Source organism: Taudactylus pleione, unplaced genomic scaffold (genome assembly GCF_031769625.1).
Source record: "Taudactylus pleione unplaced genomic scaffold, aTauple2 ptg001296l, whole genome shotgun sequence".
In the NCBI taxonomy this organism is placed as follows: domain Eukaryota; kingdom Metazoa; phylum Chordata; class Amphibia; order Anura; family Myobatrachidae; genus Taudactylus; species Taudactylus pleione.
The window spans coordinates 319,685-334,097 of NW_028285696.1; positions in this window are offsets into that span (position 1 = coordinate 319,685).

Sequence of the window (14,413 nt, forward strand, 5' to 3'; positions counted from 1 at the left end):
ATTATCTGCACTATGAGGCCAGTAAGTGATACGTACATGCGGTGTGTGCTTATTATCTGCACTATACGACCAGTAAGTGATATGTACATGCGGAGTGTGCTTATTATCTGCACTATGCGGCCAGTAAGTGATACGTATATGCGGTGTGTGCTTATTATCTGTGCTATGCGGCCAGTAAGTGATACGTATATGCGGTGTGTACTTATTATCTGCACTATGAGGCCAGTAAGTGATACGTACATGCGGTGTGTGCTTATTATCTGCACTATGAGGCCAGTAAGTGATATGTACATGCGGTTTGTGCTTATTATCTGCACTATGCGGCCAGTAAGTAATACGTACATGCGGTGTGTGCTTATTATCTGCACTATGCGGCCAGTAAGTGATACGTACATGCGGTGTGTGCTTATTATCTGCACTATGCGGCCATTAAGTGATACATACATGCGGTGTGTGCTTATTATCTGCACTATGCGGCCAGTAAGTGATACGTACATGCGGTGTGTGCTTACTATATTCACTATGAGGCCAGTAAGTGATACGTACATGCGGTTTGTGCTTATTATCTGCACTATGAGGCCAGTAAGTGATACGTACATGCGGTGTGTGCTTATTATCTGCACTATGAGGCCAGTAAGTGATACGTACATGCGGTGTGTGCTTATTATCTGCACTATACGACCAGTAAGTGATATGTACATGCGGAGTGTGCTTATTATCTGCACTATGCGGCCAGTAAGTGTTACGTATATGCGGTGTGTGCTTATTATCTGTGCTATGCGGCCAGTAAGTGATACGTATATGCGGTGTGTGCTTATTATCTGCACTATGAGGCCAGTAAGTGATACGTACATGCGGTGTGTGCTTATTATCTGCACTATGAGGCCAGTAAGTGATATGTACATGCGGTGTGTGCTTATTATCTGCACTATGAGGCCAGTAAGTGATATGTACATGCGGTGTGTGCTTACTATATGCACTATGAGGCCAGTAAGTGATACGTACATGCGGTGTGTGCTTATTATCTGCACTATGAGGCCAGTAAGTGATACGTACATGCGGTGTGTGCTTATTATCTGCACTATGAGGCCAGTAAGTGATACGTACATGCGGTGTGTGCTTATTATCTGCACTATGCGGCCAGTAAGTGATATGTACATGGGGTGTGTGCTTATTATCTGCACTATACGGCCAGTAAGTGATACGTGCATGCGGTGTGTGCTTCTTATCTGCACTGTGTGGCCAGTAAGTGATACGTACATGCGGTGTGTGCTTCTTATCTGCACTGTGTGGCCAGTAAGTGATATGTACATGCGGTGTGTGCTTCTTATCTGTACTATGAGGCCAGTAAGTGATATGTACATGCGGTGTGTGCTTATTATCTGCACTATGAGGCCAGTAAGTGATACGTACATGCGGTGTGTGCTTATTATCTGCACTATGCGGCCAGTAAGTGATATGTACATGCGGTGTGTGCTTATTATCTGCACTATGCGGCCAGTAAGTGATACGTACATGCGGTGTGTGCTTCTTATCTGCACTATGCGGCCAGTAAGTGATACGTACATGCGGTGTGTGCTTCTTATCTGCACTATGAGGCCAGTAAGTGATACGTACATGCGGTGTGTGCTTATTATCTGCACTATGAGGCCAGTAAGTGATACGTACATGCGGTGTGTGCTTATTATCTGTACTATGAGGCCAGTAAGTGATACGTACATGCGGTGTGTGCTTATTATCTGCACTATGAGGCCAGTAAGTGATATGTGCATGCGGTGTGTGCTTATTATCTGCACTATGGGGCCAGTAAGTGATATGTACATGCGGTGTGTGCTTCTTATCTGCACTATGAGGCCAGTAAGTGATACGTACATGCGGTGTGTGCTTATTATCTGCACTATGAGGCCAGTAAGTGATACGTACATGCGGTGTGTGCTTATTATCTGCACTATGCGGCCAGTAAGTGATACGTACATGCGGTGTGTGCTTATTATCTGCACAATGAGGCCAGTAAGTGATACGTACATGCGGTGTGTGCTTATTATCTGCACTATGAGGCCAGTAAGTGATACGTACATGCGGTGTGTGCTTATTATCTGCACTATGCGGCCAGTAAGTAATACGTACATGTGGTGTGTGCTTCTTATCTGCACTATGTGGCCAGTAAGTGATACGTACATGCGGTGTGTGCTTATTATCTGCACTATGCGGCCAGTAAGTGATACGTACATGCGGTGTGTGCTTATTATCTGCACTATGCGGCCAGTAAGTGATACGTACATGGGGTGTGTGCTTATTATCTGCACTATGCGGCCAGTAAGTGATACGTGCATGCGGTGTGTGCTTATTATCTGCACTATACGGCCAGTAAGTGATACGTGCATGCGGTGTGTGCTTATTATCTGCACTATACGGCCAGTAAGTGATACGTGCATGCGGTGTGTGCTTATTATCTGCACTATGAGGCCAGTAAGTGATATGTACATGCGGTGTGTGCTTATTATCTGCACTATGAGGCCAGTAAGTGATACGTACATGCGGTGTGTGCTTATTATCTGCACTATGAGGCCAGTAAGTGATACGTACATGCGGTGTGTGCTTCTTATCTGCACTATGAGGCCAGTAAGTGATATGTACATGCGGTGTGTGCTTATTATCTGCACTATGAGGCCAGTAAGTGATACGTACATGCGGTGTCTGCTTATTATCTGCACAATGAGGCCAGTAAGTGATACGTACATGCGGTGTGTGCTAATTATCTGCACTATGAGGCCAGTAAGTGATACGTACATGCGGTGTGTGCTTATTATCTGCACTATGAGGCCAGTAAGTGATACGTACATGCGGTGTGTGCTTATTATCTGCACTATGCGGCCAGTAAGTGATATGTACATGGGGTGTGTGCTTATTATCTGCACTATACGGCCAGTAAGTGATACGTGCATGCGGTGTGTGCGGTGTGTGCTTCTTATCTGCACTGTGTGGCCAGTAAGTGATACGTACATGCGGTGTGTGCTTCTTATCTGCACTGTGTGGCCAGTAAGTGATATGTACATGCGGTGTGTGCTTCTTATCTGTACTATGAGGCCAGTAAGTGATATGTACATGCGGTGTGTGCTTATTATCTGCACTATGAGGCCAGTAAGTGATACATACATGCGGTGTGTGCTTATTATCTGCACTATGCGGCCAGTAAGTGATACGTACATGCGGTGTGTGCTTATTATCTGCACTATGCGGCCAGTAAGTGATACGTACATGCGGTGTGTGCTTCTTATCTGCACTATGCGGCCAGTAAGTGATACGTACATGCGGTGTGTGCTTATTATCTGCACTATGAGGCCAGTAAGTGATACGTACATGCGGTGTGTGCTTATTATCTGCACTATGCGGCCAGTAAGAGATACGTACATGCGGTGTGTGCTTATTATCTGCACTATGCGGCCCGTAAGTGATACGTACATGCGGTGTGTGCTTCTTATCTGCACTATGAGGCCAGTAAGTGATACGTACATGCGGTGTGTGCTTATTATCTGCACTATGAGGCCAGTAAGTGATACGTACATGCGGTGTGTGCTTATTATCTGTACTATGAGGCCAGTAAGTGATACGTACATGCGGTGTGTGCTTATTATCTGCACTATGAGGCCAGTAAGTGATATGTGCATGCGGTGTGTGCTTATTATCTGCACTATGGGGCCAGTAAGTGATATGTACATGCGGTGTGTGCTTCTTATCTGCACTATGAGGCCAGTAAGTGATATGTACATGCGGTGTGTGCTTCTTATCTGCACTATGAGGCCAGTAAGTGATACGTACATGCGGTGTGTGCTTATTATCTGCACTATGAGGCCAGTAAGTGATACGTACATGCTGTGTGTGCTTATTATCTGTACTATGCGGCCAGTAAGTGATACGTACATGCGGTGTGTGCTTATTATCTGCACAATGAGGCCAGTAAGTGATACGTACATGCGGTGTGTGCTTATTATCTGCACTATGAGGCCAGTAAGTGATACGTACATGCGGTGTGTGCTTATTATCTGCACTATGCGGCCAGTAAGTAATACGTACATGTGGTGTGTGCTTCTTATCTGCACTATGCGGCCAGTAAGTGATACGTACATGCGGTGTGTGCTTATTATCTGCACTATGCAGCCAGTAAGTGATACGTACATGCGGTGTGTGCTTATTATCTGCACTATGCGGCCAGTAAGTGATACGTACATGGGGTGTGTGCTTATTATCTGCACTATGCGGCCAGTAAGTGATACGTGCATGCGGTGTGTGCTTATTATCTGCACTATACGGCCAGTAAGTGATACGTACATGCGGTGTGTGCTTATTATCTGCACTATGAGGCCAGTAAGTGATACGTACATGCGGTGTGTGCTTATTATCTGCACTATGCGGCCAGTAAGTGATATGTACATGGGGTGTGTGCTTATTATCTGCACTATACGGCCAGTAAGTGATACGTGCATGCGGTGTGTGCTTCTTATCTGCACTGTGTGGCCAGTAAGTGATACGTACATGCGGTGTGTGCTTCTTATCTGCACTGTGTGGCCAGTAAGTGATATGTACATGCGGTGTGTGCTTCTTATCTGTACTATGAGGCCAGTAAGTGATATGTACATGCGGTGTGTGCTTATTATCTGCACTATGAGGCCAGTAAGTGATACGTACATGCGGTGTGTGCTTATTATCTGCACTATGCGGCCAGTAAGTGATATGTACATGCGGTGTGTGCTTATTATCTGCACTATGCGGCCAGTAAGTGATACGTACATGCGGTGTGTGCTTCTTATCTGCACTATGCGGCCAGTAAGTGATACGTACATGCGGTGTGTGCTTCTTATCTGCACTATGAGGCCAGTAAGTGATACGTACATGCGGTGTGTGCTTATTATCTGCACTATGAGGCCAGTAAGTGATACGTACATGCGGTGTGTGCTTATTATCTGTACTATGAGGCCAGTAAGTGATACGTACATGCGGTGTGTGCTTATTATCTGCACTATGAGGCCAGTAAGTGATATGTGCATGCGGTGTGTGCTTATTATCTGCACTATGGGGCCAGTAAGTGATATGTACATGCGGTGTGTGCTTCTTATCTGCACTATGAGGCCAGTAAGTGATACGTACATGCGGTGTGTGCTTATTATCTGCACTATGAGGCCAGTAAGTGATACGTACATGCGGTGTGTGCTTATTATCTGCACTATGCGGCCAGTAAGTGATACGTACATGCGGTGTGTGCTTATTATCTGCACAATGAGGCCAGTAAGTGATACGTACATGCGGTGTGTGCTTATTATCTGCACTATGAGGCCAGTAAGTGATACGTACATGCGGTGTGTGCTTATTATCTGCACTATGCGGCCAGTAAGTAATACGTACATGTGGTGTGTGCTTCTTATCTGCACTATGTGGCCAGTAAGTGATACGTACATGCGGTGTGTGCTTATTATCTGCACTATGCGGCCAGTAAGTGATACGTACATGCGGTGTGTGCTTATTATCTGCACTATGCGGCCAGTAAGTGATACGTACATGGGGTGTGTGCTTATTATCTGCACTATGCGGCCAGTAAGTGATACGTGCATGCGGTGTGTGCTTATTATCTGCACTATACGGCCAGTAAGTGATACGTGCATGCGGTGTGTGCTTATTATCTGCACTATACGGCCAGTAAGTGATACGTGCATGCGGTGTGTGCTTATTATCTGCACTATGAGGCCAGTAAGTGATATGTACATGCGGTGTGTGCTTATTATCTGCACTATGAGGCCAGTAAGTGATACGTACATGCGGTGTGTGCTTATTATCTGCACTATGAGGCCAGTAAGTGATACGTACATGCGGTGTGTGCTTCTTATCTGCACTATGAGGCCAGTAAGTGATATGTACATGCGGTGTGTGCTTATTATCTGCACTATGAGGCCAGTAAGTGATACGTACATGCGGTGTCTGCTTATTATCTGCACAATGAGGCCAGTAAGTGATACGTACATGCGGTGTGTGCTAATTATCTGCACTATGAGGCCAGTAAGTGATACGTACATGCGGTGTGTGCTTATTATCTGCACTATGAGGCCAGTAAGTGATACGTACATGCGGTGTGTGCTTATTATCTGCACTATGCGGCCAGTAAGTGATATGTACATGGGGTGTGTGCTTATTATCTGCACTATACGGCCAGTAAGTGATACGTGCATGCGGTGTGTGCGGTGTGTGCTTCTTATCTGCACTGTGTGGCCAGTAAGTGATACGTACATGCGGTGTGTGCTTCTTATCTGCACTGTGTGGCCAGTAAGTGATATGTACATGCGGTGTGTGCTTCTTATCTGTACTATGAGGCCAGTAAGTGATATGTACATGCGGTGTGTGCTTATTATCTGCACTATGAGGCCAGTAAGTGATACATACATGCGGTGTGTGCTTATTATCTGCACTATGCGGCCAGTAAGTGATACGTACATGCGGTGTGTGCTTATTATCTGCACTATGCGGCCAGTAAGTGATACGTACATGCGGTGTGTGCTTCTTATCTGCACTATGCGGCCAGTAAGTGATACGTACATGCGGTGTGTGCTTATTATCTGCACTATGAGGCCAGTAAGTGATACGTACATGCGGTGTGTGCTTATTATCTGCACTATGCGGCCAGTAAGAGATACGTACATGCGGTGTGTGCTTATTATCTGCACTATGCGGCCCGTAAGTGATACGTACATGCGGTGTGTGCTTCTTATCTGCACTATGAGGCCAGTAAGTGATACGTACATGCGGTGTGTGCTTATTATCTGCACTATGAGGCCAGTAAGTGATACGTACATGCGGTGTGTGCTTATTATCTGTACTATGAGGCCAGTAAGTGATACGTACATGCGGTGTGTGCTTATTATCTGCACTATGAGGCCAGTAAGTGATATGTGCATGCGGTGTGTGCTTATTATCTGCACTATGGGGCCAGTAAGTGATATGTACATGCGGTGTGTGCTTCTTATCTGCACTATGAGGCCAGTAAGTGATATGTACATGCGGTGTGTGCTTCTTATCTGCACTATGAGGCCAGTAAGTGATACGTACATGCGGTGTGTGCTTATTATCTGCACTATGAGGCCAGTAAGTGATACGTACATGCTGTGTGTGCTTATTATCTGTACTATGCGGCCAGTAAGTGATACGTACATGCGGTGTGTGCTTATTATCTGCACAATGAGGCCAGTAAGTGATACGTACATGCGGTGTGTGCTTATTATCTGCACTATGAGGCCAGTAAGTGATACGTACATGCGGTGTGTGCTTATTATCTGCACTATGCGGCCAGTAAGTAATACGTACATGTGGTGTGTGCTTCTTATCTGCACTATGCGGCCAGTAAGTGATACGTACATGCGGTGTGTGCTTATTATCTGCACTATGCAGCCAGTAAGTGATACGTACATGCGGTGTGTGCTTATTATCTGCACTATGCGGCCAGTAAGTGATACGTACATGGGGTGTGTGCTTATTATCTGCACTATGCGGCCAGTAAGTGATACGTGCATGCGGTGTGTGCTTATTATCTGCACTATACGGCCAGTAAGTGATACGTGCATGCGGTGTGTGCTTATTATCTGCACTATACGGCCAGTAAGTGATACGTGCATGCGGTGTGTGCTTATTATCTGCACTATGAGGCCAGTAAGTGATACGTACATGCGGTGTGTGCTTATTATCTGCACTATGAGGCCAGTAAGTGATATGTACATGCGGTGTGTGCTTACTATATGCACTATGAGGCCAGTAAGTGATACGTACATGCGGTGTGTGCTTATTATCTGCACTATGCGGCCAGTAAGTGATATGTACATGGGGTGTGTGCTTATTATCTGCACTATACAGCCAGTAAGTGATACGTGCATGCGGTGTGTGCGGTGTGTGCTTCTTATCTGCACTGTGTGGCCACTAAGTGATACGTACATGCGGTGTGTGCTTCTTATCTGCACTGTGTGGCCAGTAAGTGATATGTACATGCGGTGTGTGCTTCTTATCTGTACTATGAGGCCAGTAAGTGATATGTACATGCGGTGTGTGCTTATTATCTGCACTATGAGGCCAGTAAGTGATACGTACATGCGGTGTGTGCTTATTATCTGCACTATGCGGCCAGTAAGTGATATGTACATGCGGTGTGTGCTTATTATCTGCACTATGCGGCCAGTAAGTGATACGTACATGCGGTGTGTGCTTCTTATCTGCACTATGCGGCCAGTAAGTGATATGTACATGAGGTGTGTGCTTCTTATCTGCACTATGCGGCCAGTAAGTGATATGTACATGAGGTGTGTGCTTATTATCTGCACTATGAGGCCAGTAAGTGATATGTACATGCGGTGTGTGCTTATTATCTGCACTATGAGGCCAGTAAGTGATATGTACATGCGGTGTGTGCTTATTATCTGCACTATGCGGCCAGTAAGTGATACGTACATGCGGTGTGTGCTTATTATCTGCACTATGAGGCCAGTAAGTGATATGTACATACGGTGTGTGCTTATTATCTGCACTATGAGGCCAGTAAGTGATACGTACATGCGGAGTGTGCTTATTATCTGCACTATGAGGCCAGTAAGTGATACGTACATGCGGTGTGTGCTTATTATCTGCACTATGAGGCCAGTAAGTAATACGTACATGCGGTGTGTGCTTATTATTTGCACTATGCGGCCAGTAAGTGATACGTACATGCGGTGTGTGCTTATTATCTGCACTATGCGGCCATTAAGTGATACGTACATGCGGTGTGTGCTATGCGGCCAGTAAGTGATACGTACATGCGGTGTGTGCTTATTATCTGCACTATGAGGCCAGTAAGTGATATGTACATACGGTGTGTGCTTATTATCTGCACTATGAGGCCAGTAAGTGATACGTACATGCGGAGTGTGCTTATTATCTGCACTATGAGGCCAGTAAGTGATACGTACATGCGGTGTGTGCTTATTATCTGCACTATGAGGCCAGTAAGTAATACGTACATGCGGTGTGTGCTTATTATCTGCACTATGCGGCCAGTAAGTGATACGTACATGCGGTGTGTGCTTATTATCTGCACTATGCGGCCATTAAGTGATACGTACATGCGGTGTGTGCTTATTATCTGCACTATGCGGCCAGTAAGTGATACGTACATGCGGTGTGTGCTTACTATATTCACTATGAGGCCAGTAAGTGATACGTACATGCGGTTTGTGCTTATTATCTGCACTATGAGGCCAGTAAGTGATACGTACATGCGGTGTGTGCTTATTATCTGCACTATGCGGCCAGTAAGTGATACGTATATGCGGTGTGTGCTTATTATCTGCACTATGAGGCCAGTAAGTGATACGTACATGCGGTGTGTGCTTATTATCTGCACTATACGACCAGTAAGTGATATGTACATGCGGAGTGTGCTTATTATCTGCACTATGCGGCCAGTAAGTGATACGTATATGCGGTGTGTGCTTATTATCTGTGCTATGCGGCCAGTAAGTGATACGTACATGTGGTGTGTGCTTATTATCTGCACTATGAGGCCAGTAAGTGATACGTACATGTGGTGTGTGCTTATTATCTGCACTATGAGGCCAGTAAGTGATATGTACATGCGGTGTGTGCTATGCGGCCAGTAAGTGATACGTACATGCGGTGTGTGCTTATTATCTGCGCTATGAGGCCTGTAAGTGATACGTACATGCGGTGTGTGCTTATTATCTGTGCTATGCGGCCAGTAAGTGATACGTACATGCGGTGTGTGCTTATTATCTGCGCTATGAGGCCTGTAAGTGATACGTACATGCGGTGTGTGCTTATTATCTGTACTATGAGGCCAGTAAGTGATATGTACATGCGGTGTGTGCTTATTATCTGCACTATGCGGCCAGTAAGTGATACGTACATGTGGTGTGTGCTTATTATCTGTGCTATGCGGCCAGTAAGTGATACGTACATGCGGTGTGTGCTTATTATCTGCACTATGCGGCCAGTAAGTGATACGTACATGAGGTGTGTGCTTATTATCTGCACTATGAGGCCAGTAAGTGATACGTACATGCGGTGTGTGCTTATTATCTGCACTATGAGGCCAGTAAGTGATATGTGCATGCGGTGTGTGCTTATTATCTGCACTATGCGGCCAGTAAGTGATATGTACATGCGGTGTGTGCTTATTATCTGCACTATGAGGCCAGTAAGTGATATGTACATGCGGTGTGTGCTTATTATCTGCACTATGCGGCCAGTAAGTGATATGTACATGCGGTGTGTGCTTACTATCTGTACTATGAGGCCAGTAAGTGATACGTACATGCGGTGTGTGCTTACTATCTGTACTATGAGACCAGTATGTGATACGTACATGCGGTGTGTGCTTATTATCTGCACTATGCGGCCAGTAAGTGATACGTACATGCGGTGTGTGCTTATTATCTGCACTATGCGGCAAGTAAGTGATACGTACATGCGGTGTGTGCTTATTATCTGTACTATGAGGCCAGTAAGTGATACGTACATGCGGCGTGTGCTTATTATCTGCACTATGCGGCCAGTAAGTGATACGTACATGCGGTGTGTGCTTATTATCTGCACTATGCGGCCAGTAAGTGATACGTACATGTGGTGTGTGCTTATTATCTGCACTATGAGGCCAGTAAGTGATACGTACTTGTGGTGTGTGCTTATTATCTGCACTATGAGGCCAGTAAGTGATACGTACATGCGGTGTGTGCTTATTATCTGCACTATGCGGCCAGTAAGTGATATGTACATGCGGTGTGTGCTTATTATCTGCACTATGCGGCCAGTAAGTGATACGTACATGCGGTGTGTGCTTATTATCTGCACTATGAGGCCAGTAAGTGATATGTACATGCGGTGTGTGCTTATTATCTGCACTATGCGGCCAGTAAGTGATATGTACATGCGGTGTGTGCTTATTATCTGCACTATGAGGCCAGTAAGTGATAGGTACATGCGGTGTGTGCTTATTATCTGCACTATGAGGCCAGTAAGTGATACGTACATGCGGTGTGTGCTTATTATCTGCACTATGCGGCCAGTAAGTGATATGTACATACGGTGTGTGCTTATTATCTGCGCTATGCGGCCAGTAAGTGATACGTACATGCGGTGTGTGCTTATTATCTGCACTATGAGGCCAGTAAGTGATATGTACATACAGTGTGTGCTTATTATCTGCACTATGAGGCCAGTAAGTGATACGTACATGCGGTGTGTGCTTATTATCTGCACTATAAGGCCTGTAAGTGATACGTACATGCGGTGTGTGCTTATTATCTGCACTATGAGGCCAGTAAGTGATACGTACATGCGGTGTGTGCTTATTATCTGCACTATGCGGCCCGTAAGTGATACGTACATGCGGTGTGTGCTTATTATCTGCACTATGAGGCCAGTAAGTGATATGTACATGCGGTGTGTGCTTATTATCTGCACTATGAGGCCAGTAAGTGATACGTACATGCGGTGTGTGCTTATTATCTGCACTATGCGGCCAGTAAGTGATACGTACATGCGGTGTGTGCTTATTATCTGCACTATGAGGCCAGTAAGTGATATGTACATGCGGTATGTGCTTATTATCTGCACTATGAGGCCAGTAAGTGATACGTACATGCGGTGTGTGCTTATTATCTGCACTATGCGGCCAGTAAGTGATACGTACATGCGGTGTGTGCTTCTTATCTGCACTATGAGGCCAGTAAGTGATACGTACATGCGGTGTGTGCTTATTATCTGCACTATGCGGCCAGTAAGTGATACGTACATGTGGTGTGTGCTTCTTATCTGCACTATGCGGCCAGTAAGTGATACGTACATGCGGTGTGTGCTTATTATCTGCACTCTGCGGCCAGTAAGAGATACGTACATGCGGTGTGTGCTTATTATCTGCACTATGAGGCCAGTAAGTGATACGTACATGGGGTGTGTGCTTATTATCTGCACTATACGGCCAGTAAGTGATACGTGCATGCGGTGTGTACTTATTATCTGCACTATACGGCCAGTAAGTGATACGTGCATTCGGTGTGTGCTTCTTATCTGCACTATGAGGCCAGTAAGTGATACGTACATGCGGTGTGTGCTTATTATCTGCACTATGAGGCCAGTAAGTGATACGTACATGCGGTGTGTGCTTATTATCTGCACTATGAGGCCAGTAAGTGATACGTACATGCGGTGTGTGCTTATTATCTGCACTATGCGGCCAGTAAGTGATATGTACATGGGGTGTGTGCTTATTATCTGCACTATACGGCCAGTAAGTGATACGTGCATGCGGTGTGTGCGGTGTGTGCTTCTTATCTGCACTGTGTGGCCAGTAAGTGATATGTACATGCGGTGTGTGCTTCTTATCTGTACTATGAGGCCAGTAAGTGATATGTACATGCGGTGTGTGCTTATTATCTGCACTATGAGGCCAGTAAGTGATACGTACATGCGGTGTGTGCTTATTATCTGCACTATGCGGCCAGTAAGTGATACGTACATGCGGTGTGTGCTTCTTATCTGCACTATGCGGCCAGTAAGTGATATGTACATGAGGTGTGTGCTTCTTATCTGCATAATGCGGCCAGTAAGTGATATGTACATGAGGTGTGTGCTTATTATCTGCACTATGAGGCCAGTAAGTGATATGTACATGCGGTGTGTGCTTATTATCTGCACTATGAGGCCAGTAAGTGATATGTACATGCGGTGTGTGCTTATTATCTGCACTATGCGGCCAGTAAGTGATACGTACATGCGGTGTGTGCTTATTATCTGCACTATGAGGCCAGTAAGTGATACGTACATGCGGTGTGTGCTTATTATCTGCGCTATGCGGCCAGTAAGTGATAGGTACATGCGGTGTGTGCTTATTATCTGCACTATGAGGCCAGTAAGTGATACGTATATGCGGTGTGTGCTTATTATCTGTGCTATGTGGCCAGTAAGTGATACGTATATGCGGTGTGTGCTTATTATCTGCACTATGCGGCCAGTAAGTGATACGTACATGAGGTGTGTGCTTATTATCTACACTATGAGGCCAGTAAGTGATACGTACATGCGGTGTGTGCTTATTATCTACACTATGAGGCCAGTAAGTGATATGTGCATGCGGTGTGTGCTTATTATCTGCACTATGCGGCCAGTAAGTGATATGTACATGTGGTGTGTGCTTATTATCTGCCCTATGAGGCCAGTAAGTGATATGTACATGCGGTGTGTGCTTATTATCTGCACTATGCGGCCAGTAAGTGATATGTACATGCGGTGTGTGCTTACTATCTGTACTATGAGGCCAGTAAGTGATACGTACATGCGGTGTGTGCTTACTATTTGTACTATGAGGCCAGTAAGTGATATGTACATGCGGTGTGTGCTTATTGTCTGCACTATGCGGCCAGTAAGTGATACGTACATGCGGTGTGTGCTTATTATCTGCACTATGCGGCCAGTAAGTGATACGTACATGCGGTGTGTGCTTATTGTCTGTACTATGAGGCCAGTAAGTGATACGTACATGCGGCGTGTGCTTATTATCTGCACTATGCGGCCAGTAAGTGATACGTACATGCGGTGTGTGCTTATTATCTGCACTATGCGGCCAGTAAGTGATACGTACATGTGGTGTGTGCTTATTATCTGCACTATGAGGCCAGTAAGTGATACGTACATGTGGTGTGTGCTTATTATCTGCACTATGAGGCCAGTAAGTGATACGTACATGCGGTGTGTGCTTATTATCTGCACTATGCGGCCAGTAAGTGATATGTACATGCGGTGTGTGCTTATTATCTGCACTATGCGGCCAGTAAGTGATACGTACATGCGGTGTGTGCTTATTATCTGCACTATGAGGCCAGTAAGTGATATGTACATGCGGTGTGTGCTATGCGGCCAGTAAGTGATACGTACATGCGGTGTGTGCTTATTATCTGCACTATGAGGCCAGTAAGTGATATGTACATACGGTGTGTGCTTATTATCTGCACTATGAGGCCAGTAAGTGATACGTACATGCGGTGTGTGCTTATTATCTGCACTATGAGGCCAGTAAGTGATACGTACATGCGGTGTGTGCTTATTATCTGCACTATGAGGCCAGTAAGTGATACGTACATGCGGTGTGTGCTTATTATCTGCACTATGCGGCCAGTAAGTAATACGTACATGCGGTGTGTGCTTATTATCTGCACTATGCGGCCAGTAAGTGATACGTACATGCGGTGTGTGCTTATTATCTGCACTATGCGGCCAATAAGTGATACGTACATGCGGTGTGTGCTTATTATCTGCACTATGCGGCCAGTAAATGATACGTACATGCGGTGTGTGCTTACTATATGCACTATGAGGCCAGTAAGTGATACGT